The 13,438-nt window shown below is 40.7% G+C and overlaps 1 pseudogene across 1 annotated transcript; it reads left to right on the plus strand.

The window, feature by feature from the left end:
- Positions 1-396: 396 nt before the first annotated feature.
- Positions 397-11,078, plus strand: LOC146526014 (UDP-glucuronosyltransferase 2C1-like; annotated as a pseudogene). Its single transcript, XR_014874014.1, has 3 exons — positions 397-2,518; positions 4,701-4,714; positions 9,525-11,078. The product of XR_014874014.1 is annotated as a UDP-glucuronosyltransferase 2C1-like (transcript).
- The last annotated feature ends 2,360 nt before the right edge of the window (positions 11,079-13,438 follow it).

Raw genomic sequence — 13,438 nt, forward strand, 5'->3', positions numbered from 1 at the left:
ATCTGTTTTTTTGAGTCATTTGATTCACTGAGTCAGTTGACTAGAGAGTGCAAAAAATGTACATTTTCACTCAAACTTAATTTGTTTCTCTTTTCATGTAAATCCTACTGCTAAGATGAGTGATTCTAAAAGAAAAAAAAATATTTTATAGAGCAAAAACATTTCTAAAATTAAGCAATTTCCTATCAAAATTACTTAATAAACATTTATTTTTTTTTATTTTATTAGTATTTTCCTTAAATGTGTCAAATATATTTTTTCTCATCTAAATGTCCACTGAGCTGTGAGCCAGGGGGCGGTAATGCGCCTTAACATTGGTTTCCAACCAAGAAAAAGAAGAAGCTGTGAGCCAGGAGGGAAGGGGTGAGTGAGTGAGTGAGTGAGTGAGTGATTCGTTCCTCTATGATTCAGCACAGGAGGGAGGAGGTGAGCGAGTCCTGAGTGATTCACTTACGCTTACGATTCAGCACAGGAGGGAGGGGGTTAGTGAATCCTGAGTGATTCGCTCGCTCTATGATTCAGCACAGGAGGGAGGGGGTTAGTGAGTTCTGAGTGATTCGTTCCTCTATGATTCAGCACAGGAGGGAGGGGGTGAGTAGCTCAAATGTGCTGTTAGCATGTTAGCAGAGCAATGCTACTGTGAACCGAGGAGCTATTGTCTTGATGTGAGCTTCTACTCAGGGTTTTTTCTTCCAGTTCAGAGCAGAATTTTTTTTGTTAAGATACTGGATGTTGTGTTTTTCTCCACAATTTTAATTATAAGCTAGATATATTGCTGCTAACAGCAACAGGGATGAGTCAGTGAGTCAGTTGGGCTTGTGAATCATGATTCATGAGTCAGTAAAGTGATTCTCAAGTATTGAACGATTCATTCATGATTTGCGCATCACTATCCACAACTATTTTCAGTTGTGGATGATAAAGGATTCAGAAGGTTTATTCATGCAGGCCCATATGACAGAGAATGTGCATTTTCTTTTTGTTTTCATATTTCAATTTATATTTAATTGTATTTTGGTTTGCAGTGTTTTGTGTTGTTTCACTTTGTTTAAAAGAAAAAAGCTGAAAATTTAAATAGTTAAAAGTTGAACTGTGACTAGTTGATTTTTGTATTATATGATTTATTTATTACATTTTATGTGGAGTGAATAAATAAAAGTATATTTACGGTGGCTCCTAGAGACAAAGCATGTACAAACTTCAAAACACATACAAACCCTGAAGCACGCAAAAACTCCAAAACACATAAAAACTCAGAAACACGTAAAAACTCCAAAACACGTACAAAACACAAGTGCTCCAGAATGCTAGGTGCAGTGTTGAGCTTTTGCTACCTAGAGGCTACACAAGCCAGCAAGTACCAATGACCGGATTTGGTGTGTGGTAGTAACAGGTAAATGAACTTTTGTTTTAAAATTATTTGAATATATATGAGTGCTTGTGTATAAATACACAAACAATACACATATGCTTTCAATTGTGTAATTTAAGTGATCTAGGTAGCTCTGTTTTGAAGTTCAGTTAACACTAAAAATATGTTTTGGAGTGCTTTGGAATTTGTACGTGTTTTGTCTCTAGGGGCCACTGTATATATTTATATATAAACATATATAAATAAAACCACTTTTAAACCAGGTTAAACCTCACAAAATTTCAAGAACCACCAAACAGCTAAAACAGTAAATGAGAGCAGGTACACAGATTCTTCACAAAGATGTACAATTTGTACATCAATTTTGTACTTTTTTTTACATCAGTAATTCCTTTTGTGCATAATTTTATATTATTGTTAATAATAAATTAATTAAAGCAACAAAACAACCTGAAGATCTGGTTCGGAGCCGAAAGAACAGGGTCTTTTTAGTGAGCCGAGCCGAAAGAGCCGGTTCTCTAAAAAGAGCCGGAAATCCCATCACTACTACATAGGCTATATATCGACATATGAAAGTCTTATATATTATAAACCAATAAATTTAGAATGGTTGCAAATTTACAAACGATCAAACCTCATTAAGGTCGCATAACATTTACATGACATTACACAGAAACAAATATAAAGCTAAGAATTAAGAATCATTCAAACAAAATTACAAAATGAATACAGAATGACTTATCCATTAAGAAATGCAGCTTCAAAATAAACCTTTCAATGCATAACAAAAATAATCTTCATAATTAATGCTTAACGCCTACAGACTGTGCTGACAAAACACTGGAATTGAATTCCTTATTCAGTGAAAATGAAAAAGTGTACAATTTCAGTTAATTCATAAATGACGCACTAACTTTGATCCAGAGTACATAAACACACCTTTGCTTTCCAAGTATCCCCGCCACCTTTGAACACAGATAGATAGGGTTATTACTTCCTGCCTTCCAGGCTTCAATGTGCATCCTGGATTGTGATTCAGTTCTTCTCTATCCTGCATAGCAACATTAATTGAACAGATTTCATTCGTTGGCGCTCTGGAAAACAGGCTCTTTACATTTCTTGTGTGGAGAAACCAAACGTCCAGCAGTAAGTAGAAACGCTGTGTTAATGTGACTGTATATATGGAAAATTAACTTAACCTTGCTACTCCACGTAAAAGCTCTGCTCAAATTGCGACTGGAGTTAGTGCCCTGCTCTTAAGCTTTGTGAGTTTTTGTGGAGAACACCGAGGCTCTCTGCTCTAGTCCCAGGGTCGTTGGGGCTTCCTGTTTAGCTGCAGAGAGGGTGTATGTCTTGGAAGCAGTGTCAAAAATATGTGGTACAATTGGTGTGTGGGCTACGCATGCTTATACTATTGTTGATCCATCGGTCAGACACGGAGAAGAGCAGAGTTATAGCATACAAAGAGCTGAAGCAGAACGTTGAAAACAATGAAAGTATAGATTGTAGCCACCTTCTGTCCTTTTAATACTGCAGTTTTGAATCTTTATTGTTTGTTTCATGCTTCTTCCGTTCTCGGTGAACTCCGTCCAGTGTTGCTAATAGGGGTGGGTTTTGATAATCGATTTATCGATTAAAATCGATTCTGGCTTGGATAACGTGATATTGATTCATTAAAATCCTGAATCGATTTTTTAAATATTAATTTATTTTGCCCGAAACGCCAGAATCTCAGGTTAAACCTCATAAAATTTCAAGAACCACCAAACAGCTAAAACAGTAAATGAGAGCAGGTACACAGATTCTGCACAAAGATGTAAACACAAAGCTCGACCCGCCGACGGATCAGGATCAGTGAGATGTCGCCTTTCTCACCCGACCGCATGGACACGGTCGAGGCTGAAAGCCGACAGCTCGCTGATTCCGATGTTTCGGGGGTCTGCGCTTTGTGTTTACGCTCTTTTTGCTGTGATTCTAAAGCTGTTAGTTTTATCTCTCTCTAAACATTATTGGCCGAACCAGCAGCAAAAGAAGATCCAAACTACGCTTCACAAAAACATAGTCATGAATTCCCTCCGACTTTTGCTGTTTTGCTTCCACCACACTTCATGCACAGCTCTCTTTTGCTTTCTCTGTATACTTCAAGAACAGTTTCCCGTCTAAAAATCAGTTTTCTGCATTATTCGCTTGCTTGTTACGCACAAGTCTGTTTACAGCGCTGTCGGCCGCTGTTTTTTCCCTTTTATTTACTTCCGTGTGTGAGTGTGTGGTTATAAGTAGTTTTAAACCTTGTGATCCACAAAACAGCATAACAGTAAAAGAACTGACTGCCTTACAGTCAGCGCAGGAGCAGCGGATTCGCTCCTGCGCGATTCATTTGCAGATTGGACGCATAGGAGTTAACGTCTCCTGCCCTGATAGCAGCTGGGGGAGGACTATCCTCCGCCTGTAAGCGCCTTGGCACGGGTGAGGTGCCCACGGCAGTACCGCTGCTTATTGAGAGTAAGAGCGATAGGCGTTTTCACGTCAAAAAGCCGTCATAAATAAGTCTCCAATAATACCAGGAAAAGTCGTCAGATTTGTCACTAGTCGCTTTTTAGAAAAAAAGTCGCTAAGGGGGTCTAAAAATTCCCTAAATATAGCGACAAAGTCGCTAAGTTGGTAACACTGAGCGCAGGCTTGCCGCTGCTAAAATTAAACAGAGCTCCCTGAAGGGCACAGCCAATCACATTGGCCATATTTGTCACGTGACGTAGGACTCCAGTAGCGAACGTAATTTAAATTTTTCTGCACCGCTGGGTAGAATGAGACGTTGACAGATCGTCAACGTCTCATTCTTTTTTTCTTTCTATCGGTTTTGTTTTTCTTTACTCGAAGAGATCAAATTATTGGTGGGGACAATTCAATCATTGCTGGATATTGGTGGGGACATGGTGCTCAGAACGCGGATAGTCTGGGAATCACATTCAAACTTAATAACTAACAGACCGCATTAATTAAAATAATGATAATTACGAAACACCGTAAATGTTAGTCTGTTTTAACGACTGGTCATCCTCAATAAATATTTTTAATGCGATGCATTTTTTGTCAAGCACACTGACTTTCGAAGTTTACAATGGTGAAAAATGAGGAAGTAATATTGTCTCTTTAACGATGGAATGAAATTGCAACTGAATTAGAGAAGAAAAAAACCCCGAAGACGCTATTTGAAATCAAAACAGTGCATTTGCACTGCTAAAAAAAAAGAAAGAAACATATTAACAATATATTAATTTCGTGACAGAGATCATGCCGGTAACTTTTTTGTTTGTTTGTGTTTTTTCAGATGAGGGTGTTCTGCTGCTTGTTTCATCTTGTTCTCTCTATAAACTCCACAAGATGGTCGGTTGAACTTTCCCTCCTCCGAGGTAAACTTTTATTAAACTCTTAACAAGCAGTCACGAGTCTCTACTTCTCACCTTCCGGTGTTACACTCTCAAGACTCCGGGCGGAACACACGGGTAAATGCAATTCCCATTGCTACATCCCTTTTCTTTTACAAAGACAATGAACTATTCATACGTTGAGAACTCAGTTTGCAACTGGAACAAAACTTAGACATGACATTTCTTTGTTGGACACCATTTTCTTCAAAAATAAAAATTCTTTCTTCCACTTACTTTTTTAGCTTTCTTTCTATTTTCCTTTAGTGTTACTTTTATTCATTTTTTCCGTTTTGTTTCTCTTTCTCTTTTCCTTTTTTTTTTTTTTTTTTTTTTTTTTTTTTTTGAAACAAGTAAACAGATTACAAAGCCATAACTCAAAATATTATCACAGATGTTTTGGTCTGTTCTCTAACCAGTAAACAAATCACAACATATAACTCACATATTACACCTTAATTGCATACATAGTCCTTCAGATATCCAGGTTGTTGTACTACCCGTCCTGACCTGGTAGTGCTGTTTTGTGTGTTCTCTTTGCTCTGTGTCGGCACAGTAATGTTCTGCCCCTCAGGCTGGAGATGTGCTGACATGTCTTTTTTGACCTCCACAGCTCGCCTCAGATGGCGACGATTCCTTCTGAGGACTCTGCCGTTGTCCAACTCCACATCATATGATCTGTTTCCCAGAGTGTTACACACTCTAGCCTTGGTCCATAAGTTGTGTGGTTCAAAAGGTTGGACTCGCACCAAGTCCCCTGGGTTTAATGTGTCCATGTCCTTTGCCGTTCTGTTGTAGTACTTTGTTTGTCTCTCTCGGTTTTTCATCAGTGTTAACTTGTTGTCAGTCACTTTGGGTTGCAACAGTCTGTCTCCTATTGGGAGGAGTGCCCTCGTTCTCCTGCTTAACAGTCTCTGTGCAGGGCTGGTAGTCAAACCTTGTGTTGGGGTGTTTCTGTGGTCCAATAAGGCCAAATATGGATCCTGTCCAGCCAATTTAGCCTTTTTCATGAGTCGTTTGGCAGTTTTAACGGCAGACTCAGCTTTGCCGTTGCTCTGCGGATAGCCAGGTGATGAGGTATGGTGTCGAAATTCCCATTTCCGGCTGAAGTTGGCAAACTCTGTCGAACTGTACTGGGGCCCGTTGTCAGAAAAAACAATATTTGGGATTCCCTGACGTGCGAAATGAGCCTTTAGTTTCCTAATCACAGTAATCGACTTGGTATCAGGTAGATAATCTATCTCCCAAAAGTTGGAGTAATAATCAACGGTTATTAGGTAGTCCCTACCCTCAAAGTTGAATAAATCTGTCCCAACTTTGGTCCATGGTCTCGTGGTCGGCTCGTGTGGTTTTAGTGTCTCTTTCTGTTGTTTTGCATCCACAGACCGACATATGTCACATGTAGCGATGTACTTTTTGATGTGGTCGTTCATACCGTGCCAGTAGACGCAGTCTCTAGCTCTCCTGAGGCACCCTTCTGTGCCAATGTGTGTTGAGTGAATTCGCTGGGTTATATCTGCCTGGAGTGCTTCTGGAATCACCACTCTCTCTCCCTTGAAGACCAATCCCTCCTGTGTGCTCAGTTCATCCTGCAATGATTGGAACTGGGTTATTTCAACAGGTACATCTTTTTTACAGGCTGGCCACCCCTTTTGTATCGTTTTTATCAGTGTTTGTAGTGTGTGGTCGGTTCTTGTCCCTGCTCGTATTCTGTCCATGCTTTCTGTTGAAACAGGTACATAGTCCACCATGTTGACACATTCTGTCTCCAACTCCGTCTGGCTTTTGATGCTGTCCTGCAGATAGGCCCTACTCAGCGTATCAGCGAGTAGCATGTCGCGGCCTGGAACATATGTTATGGTTATATCATATTTTTGCAGCCTTAATAACATCCTTTGTAGTCTCTTAGGTGCATGTAACAGTGGCTTTTTAATAATGTTCTCGAGTGGCTTGTGGTCTGATTGCACTCTCACAAGACGACCATATGTATATTGGTGGAATTTTTCCATCCCAAACACAATAGCTAAACATTCCTTTTCAATTTGTGCATAACCTCTTTCAGTGAGCGTCAGTGCACGACTTGCAAATGCCACTGGTTTTCCATGTTGAGTCAGAGCTGCTCCCAGTCCTGTCTCGCTGGCATCACACTGCAGCGTCAGCTCTTCTTCAGGACTGTAATATTTCAAAACTGGGACTTGTGTTAGTTTTTCTTTCAGTCTTTTAAATGCATCTTCCTGCACATCTGTCCACTCCCATAGGCTGTCTCTGTGTGTCAGTTGTCTGAGAGGCTCACAGTCGTCTGACAGATGCTTGTAGAACTTTGATAAATAGTTGACCATTCCAACTAGTCTCTGCACCCCTTTTATGTCAGTTGGTGCTGGCATCTGTGTGATGGCCCGTACCTTCTCTGGGTCAGCTCTCAGCCCCTCTGCCGTGAGTAGATGTCCGATGTATGGTACTTCCTGTCTTCTAAGCTTGAGTTTTTCCACATTTAATTTGATGTTTCTCTCTCTGCAGCGTTCCAAGAAAAGTCTCAGGTTTCTGTCATGATCCATTTCTGCCAACTCCATTGTCTCTCCTTTTCCAGTGATCAGGATGTCATCAGCAATGATGTATGTGCCTGGCAGGTTCTCCAACGCTTGCATCAGTTTGCGCTGAAAGACCTCTGGCGCTGAGCTGATCCCCATCGGCATTCTCAGCCAACGAAAGCGACCAAATGGTGTTGCGAATGTCGTGAGATGGCTTGACTCTTCTGTAAGCTTCACATGCCAAAAGCCATGTTTCACGTCACAAACTGTGAAAACTTTCGCTTTTGACACATCTGGCAAGATGTCATCTATTGTTGGTAACGGGAAGTGACTACGCTTCAAAGCTTTGTTGAGCGGTCTCGGATCAATACATATCCTGGGTTTGCCATTTGGCTTCTGCACTGTCACCATCCCACTGATCCAATCAGTACTACAATCCACTGGTGCTATTATTTGTCTGTCTGCAAGGCTCATCAGTTCCTCTTTCAGTGGTTTCATCATCGACACTGGGACTCTGCGTTTTGGCAGTTTGACGGGCTGCACTGTTGTGTCGATTTCCAGCTCATATTCACCTTGCAAACATCCATCTCCTGCAAACACATCCTGAAACTCAGTCTTTATCTCTTCCAACAACCATGTGTTTTTCTCTGATGGAGCTATTGTCACTGAGCTGTCCAAAGCACAGATGTTATCATATTTAACTTGTATTAGCTTCATCGCTTCACTAGCTGTTCTCCCAAGTAGAGGTGTTTTACAATCCTCCTCTACCACTTGGAACTCGACTCTGTACTTTTTGTTGTTTCTTGGGTTAGTCAGCTTGACCTTACACTTTCCTAATGGACACAGCCTTGACTTATTGTACATCACAAGAACCTTGTCTGTGTGCTCCATTTTGATGTTCGGGTTCAACAAGTTGATGGGAATAACGTTGCAAGTTGCACCACAGTCAACTTGAAACTTGACCAGGCTGTTGCCAATCATCATGCCTGCAAACAGCTGCTCTCGTTTTTTCATGTCCGATTCTTTGATCTGGTTCACTTCTACTGCAGTCTGTGTCATAGCTGTGACAGTCATTATGTCCTCACCGGAATCCGAGTCCTGCTCCGTCACTGTGTGGACCTTATTTCCGTTTTCACTCTGTCTGCTTTTACTCCTGCATGCTATAGCAAAATGATTTTCTTTGCCACATTTTTTGCATTTTCTTCCATATGCTGGGCATTTTGATTTGAGTCTTTCATGCGCTCTTCCACAAAATCTGCATGATATCTCTTTATCCAGTCTTTTTCTCTCTTTTTGTTTTATTGCATGCAGTTCTTCTACAGCCTGTCCCGCTATTGTTTTGTTGTATTCTCTTGAAATCTCCATTGCTCTACAAATATCTAGACATCTGTCTAATGTGAGGTTCTCTTCTCTGAGCAACCTTTCCCTCCAACTGGAGCTGTTCGTGCCACAGACAATCCTGTCTCTGATCAGTGAGTCTTTTAATTGTCCAAAGTTGCAGGTGCTCGCCAGCATTCTCAGGTCCGTAACATATTTATCAATATTTTCTCCAGGAGCCTGATTGCGTGCAAAAAATCTGTATCTCTCAACAGTCTCGTTAACTTTGGGATTACAGTGTTCATCGATTTTTCTCATCAGCTCACTTACTGTTACTCTTGACTCAGCTCCGATCAGCGTTCCACAGAGCTCCCTGCCCCGTTCCCCGATCAGATAGTAAAACAGCTTCACTCTCGCCTTTTCCTCAGCATCCGGCAGAGCTAGTTCTGTGTAGAGTGTAAACTCTTCTTTCCATGTTTTCCACGCTTTAGACAGGTTCACTGAATCCATACTCCACTGTGTGGGTGGCTTCAATCCATCCATTGTAGATGCCGCTGTGCTCTTCTCGTCAGCGTCTCACCTGCTGTCCTGAGCCGTTAGCACCTCCGAGGCTAACTAGCCTAGCTGGACGCGTCGATACCGTCCGTTCAATCTGTTGTCATCAAAGCGCGGTGTGGATCACTCTAGACCCCGCTGCCACCATGTTTCATCTTGTTCTCTCTATAAACTCCACAAGATGGTCGGTTGAACTTTCCCTCCTCCGAGGTAAACTTTTATTAAACTCTTAACAAGCAGTCACGAGTCTCTACTTCTCACCTTCCGGTGTTACACTCTCAAGACTCCGGGCGGAACACACGGGTAAATGCAATTCCCATTGCTACACTGCTGTACTGCTTTCCTGCTGCTCATCCTTATTCCCACAGCCTGTGAAGGAGGCAACATTTTAGTCTTTCCCTCTGAAGGCAGCCACTGGGTAAACATGAACATTCTACTAAAAGCTTTACACTCCAGAGGACACAACATCACTGTTTTACGTCCCAGCAACAGCTGGTACATAAAAGATGACTCATCCTATAATACCATTACAGTTCTAGTGGAGAATCTCTTGGATCAGAAGTTCATCACAAGACTTGTGTCTGACTCCGAGGGGCCCCCCCTTGACGAGTTTTCTTCAAATGAGTGGAGGGATGATCAGCTTGATTCTTGATGTTCATAAAGCTGTAGCTAAATTTGTATCTGCAATACTAGATGACAGTGACTTGATAAGAAAACTAAAAGATAGCAAGTTTGACCTGTTACTTGCTGACCCCTGCTGGGGTGGTGGAGTCATTGTGGCCAAATATTTGAACCTTCCTTTGGTTTATAATGTTCGCTGGTTATTAGGTACAGAGGCTCATTTTTCCATAGCCCCGTCACCATTATCTTACATTCCTGTGACTGGAACTGGCAATACTGTCGAGATGACCTTTTTTCAGAGAGTTAAAAACATGGTTTTACACATCATAACTCAAACACAGAACAGCCTGGCGTTTAAACTAGTATACCAGAAAACAGCTGACAAATATCTTGGGCCTGGTTATGATTTTAATGAGTTAATGATTGATGCAGACATTTGGCTGATGAGAGTGGATTTTGTGTTTGAGTACCCACGGCCCACAATGCCTAATGTTGTTTATATTGGAGGGTTCCAGTCCAAACCTGCTAAACCTCTGCCTCAGCACTTGGAGGACTTTGTGCAGAGTTCTGGAGAGCATGGCTTCATCCTCATGTCTTTGGGGACTTTTGTGACTGAACTTCCTTCTGACATGGCAAATGAGATCGCTGCAGCTTTTGCTAAACTACCACAGAAAGTGATCTGGAAGTATAAAGGTGACAGACCTGCCAATCTGGGCAATAACACTTTACTGGTGGACTGGATGCCACAGAATGACCTTTTGGGACATCCAAAAATAAAACTATTTGTGGCACATGGAGGAACAAATGGAGTCCAAGAAGCCCTGTATCACGGAGTCCCAGTTGTGGGCATATCCTTGTTTTTTTGATCAATATGACAACCTGCTACGTCTGAAAGAGAGGGGGGGCGCTAAGATACTTACATTAACTACAGTGGACAAAGACAACAACTTCCTGAAGGCCATAGAGGAAGTCCTGAGTGATCCCTTGTACAGGGCGAACATGCAGAGATTTTCCAGGCTACACAGAGATAAGCCAGTAAAGCCACTGGATAACGCCCTCTTCTGGATAGAGTTTGTCATGAGGCACAAAGGAGCAGCTCACCTGAAAGCACAGTCCTACAGAATGCCCTGGTATTCCTACCACTCTGTAGATGTAGTTTTGTTCCTGGCTGGAGCTATGCTGCTTGTGTTTTTAGCAGTTTTTTTCTTTATTAAATGTTTATACGCTGCAGTGTGTAAATATAAAGTGAAACGTGAGTGATAATGTGAGGTATTTTAGTGAGATCGTGGGCTGAGCTTGACTTCCTGGTTTGCCTGAACTAATGCCACGTTCAGCTTTTTTGTAATTGATCATTAGCCATAATAATGATATAAAATGCCGCTGCATCTTTCTTTTTTGCTTCTTCTGCAATTTATTCTAACCTCAGCTCAACAGTATTGCAATAACAAGTTGTATTTGTCAGTTTCGGAAAGGCTCATTTTCTCTCATCACTCAATGAGTAAAGACAAGAAGGATTAATCCATACTGTAAGGCACCATTTTGTCTTAAGCTGAATAAAGCCAGAACAAAAACTGATATTGGTGCAATTTGAATTCCATTTCATATGTATTCATGAGTTAAACCAAAAAAATCCCCCAAACAAAGTTCCACATATCATAGGGATCACTGTAAATAAACTGCTCACCTCTGGGAATTTAAAATATCTCCTGAGTTTGGTTACCTACCGCTTTCTTTGATGCTTGAGCAAAACTACTTTAAACCCTCTTAAATGATAACATGGAGAGATTTACAAGGCTACAAGATAAGAATACAAGAAAGCCACTGGATAGCTCAGTCTTCTGGATATAGTTTTACCTGAAAGCAGAGTCCTAACATACCCTGGTGTTCTTACCACTCTGTAGATGTAGTTTTGTTTCTAGCTGGAATCATGCTGCTTGTGCTTTTAACTGTTGTTTATCTTGTAACGTGATGAAACACTGCATTATGTACAAATAAAAAGAAATATCAGTAATCAGAAAGTAAGGATTTTCTTAATGCAGACTTTTGCAATTTTATATCATCATTTCATTTTCTTATGATATTTCAGCAAATTTAATAATAAATAAAACACTTAAAATTATTCATGGCTAAACCACAAAATTGAGCTTTTTTTTAATGCAAACTCACCAGTGCACTCACCTGCCATCGTCTGTTACTGCTGTTTGGCTTACTGAATCTAATCCATTGTACAGATAGAAATGTGTTTCGTTACAGGAAGGACCCAAAGGTTTATTTTTTGTGTAATAAATACATTTAAGTCAGATTCACTGTAGTCAAAAGAACATTTCACACTGCAGTAATTAATGTGAAGTGTTGTGGTTCCGTTGTGCTCTGACCTACCTGCCCCTCCATGTAGAAACATGGAAAGCCTGAGGCAGGGAGATGGAACAGGTATCAACAACAGATGTGACACTGATCAAGTTAGAAGGCATGAAAAGAAACATCTGGGAAGGTGGTGGGTTGTAAAGTGGTCAGCACATGTGCCAGAAACTGTAGGCAAGCTAAATCAGCTTGAATAGAACAACCTATGTGTAATTATCAGTAAGATCATTAGAAAGATACTTGGTATGGATATGGGGAGGAATTGATGTCAGCTGTTATCATCTAGCCTAATGGGATTGTGGGTTAAGCCTGTCTTTGTGGGCTGAAGTAGTGGTATGCTAAATTTGTTGTTCTAAAATAATTTCTGCTCAGAGAGACGAAATGTGTGCGGAGCTGGTGGCACCAAAACACTACTTGGTTTTCTGACAGGCTCCATTTGATTACCATCATAGAACATAATAGTGGCATAAAATGCAGTTGCGTCTTTCCAATCTGCTACTTCTCCAACACATTCTAACTATAGCTGTACAGCATGGCAGTCACCAGTTGCATTTGTCAGCCTTGGAAATGTCATTTTGCTGTCATCACTCAGTGAATGAAGAAAAGAAGGATTAGTCCATAAAATGCCACCAGCACACCGACAAGTTCTTTTTGTGTTCAGTGAAATAAAGCCACATTAATTTTTATCAGAACTGAAATGGCATCTCATGTGTTGCTTGTTCTGTATTCCATTATCCATTGCTAATAAATAAGGAGATGAATTTATTGTCTTCTTATAATAGGTTTGGGTAATATTTTTTAAAAATGGGCTAACTGTGATCTGGAGTTAGAGAACAAAACACACATACAGTCACATCTAAATTTCATTGTAATGATTCAGTCAATGTATAACCTCATTATCCAATCACTGCTCTTTGCACACAGATTGATACCGTTATGCACTTTGCCTTACAAGGGTCAACTGAGGCAGTGGGCAATAGTGCCTTTTGGTGGCTCAGCTCCTCACCTCTGGAGAGTACAAATACACACATATCACGTTCGACATACTGGTGCTTTGCACAACAGTTCTCTTATCACCGTGATCTTTGCTGGATAAAGAAACTATTCATATTACAGTAAGTAGAAAAGCTTTGGTTTAATCTGTAAATGTTCTTACAGAGAACACTGAATGTTCATGAAATTTACTAATTGAATTAGTAGAAAAATAGTGCTCATAATACTGCTGCAGTTTGTAAGTCACATTAAAGCTTGCTTTATTG

Source organism: Neolamprologus multifasciatus, chromosome 1 (assembly GCF_963576455.1).
Source record: "Neolamprologus multifasciatus chromosome 1, fNeoMul1.2, whole genome shotgun sequence".
Taxonomy (NCBI): domain Eukaryota; kingdom Metazoa; phylum Chordata; class Actinopteri; order Cichliformes; family Cichlidae; genus Neolamprologus; species Neolamprologus multifasciatus.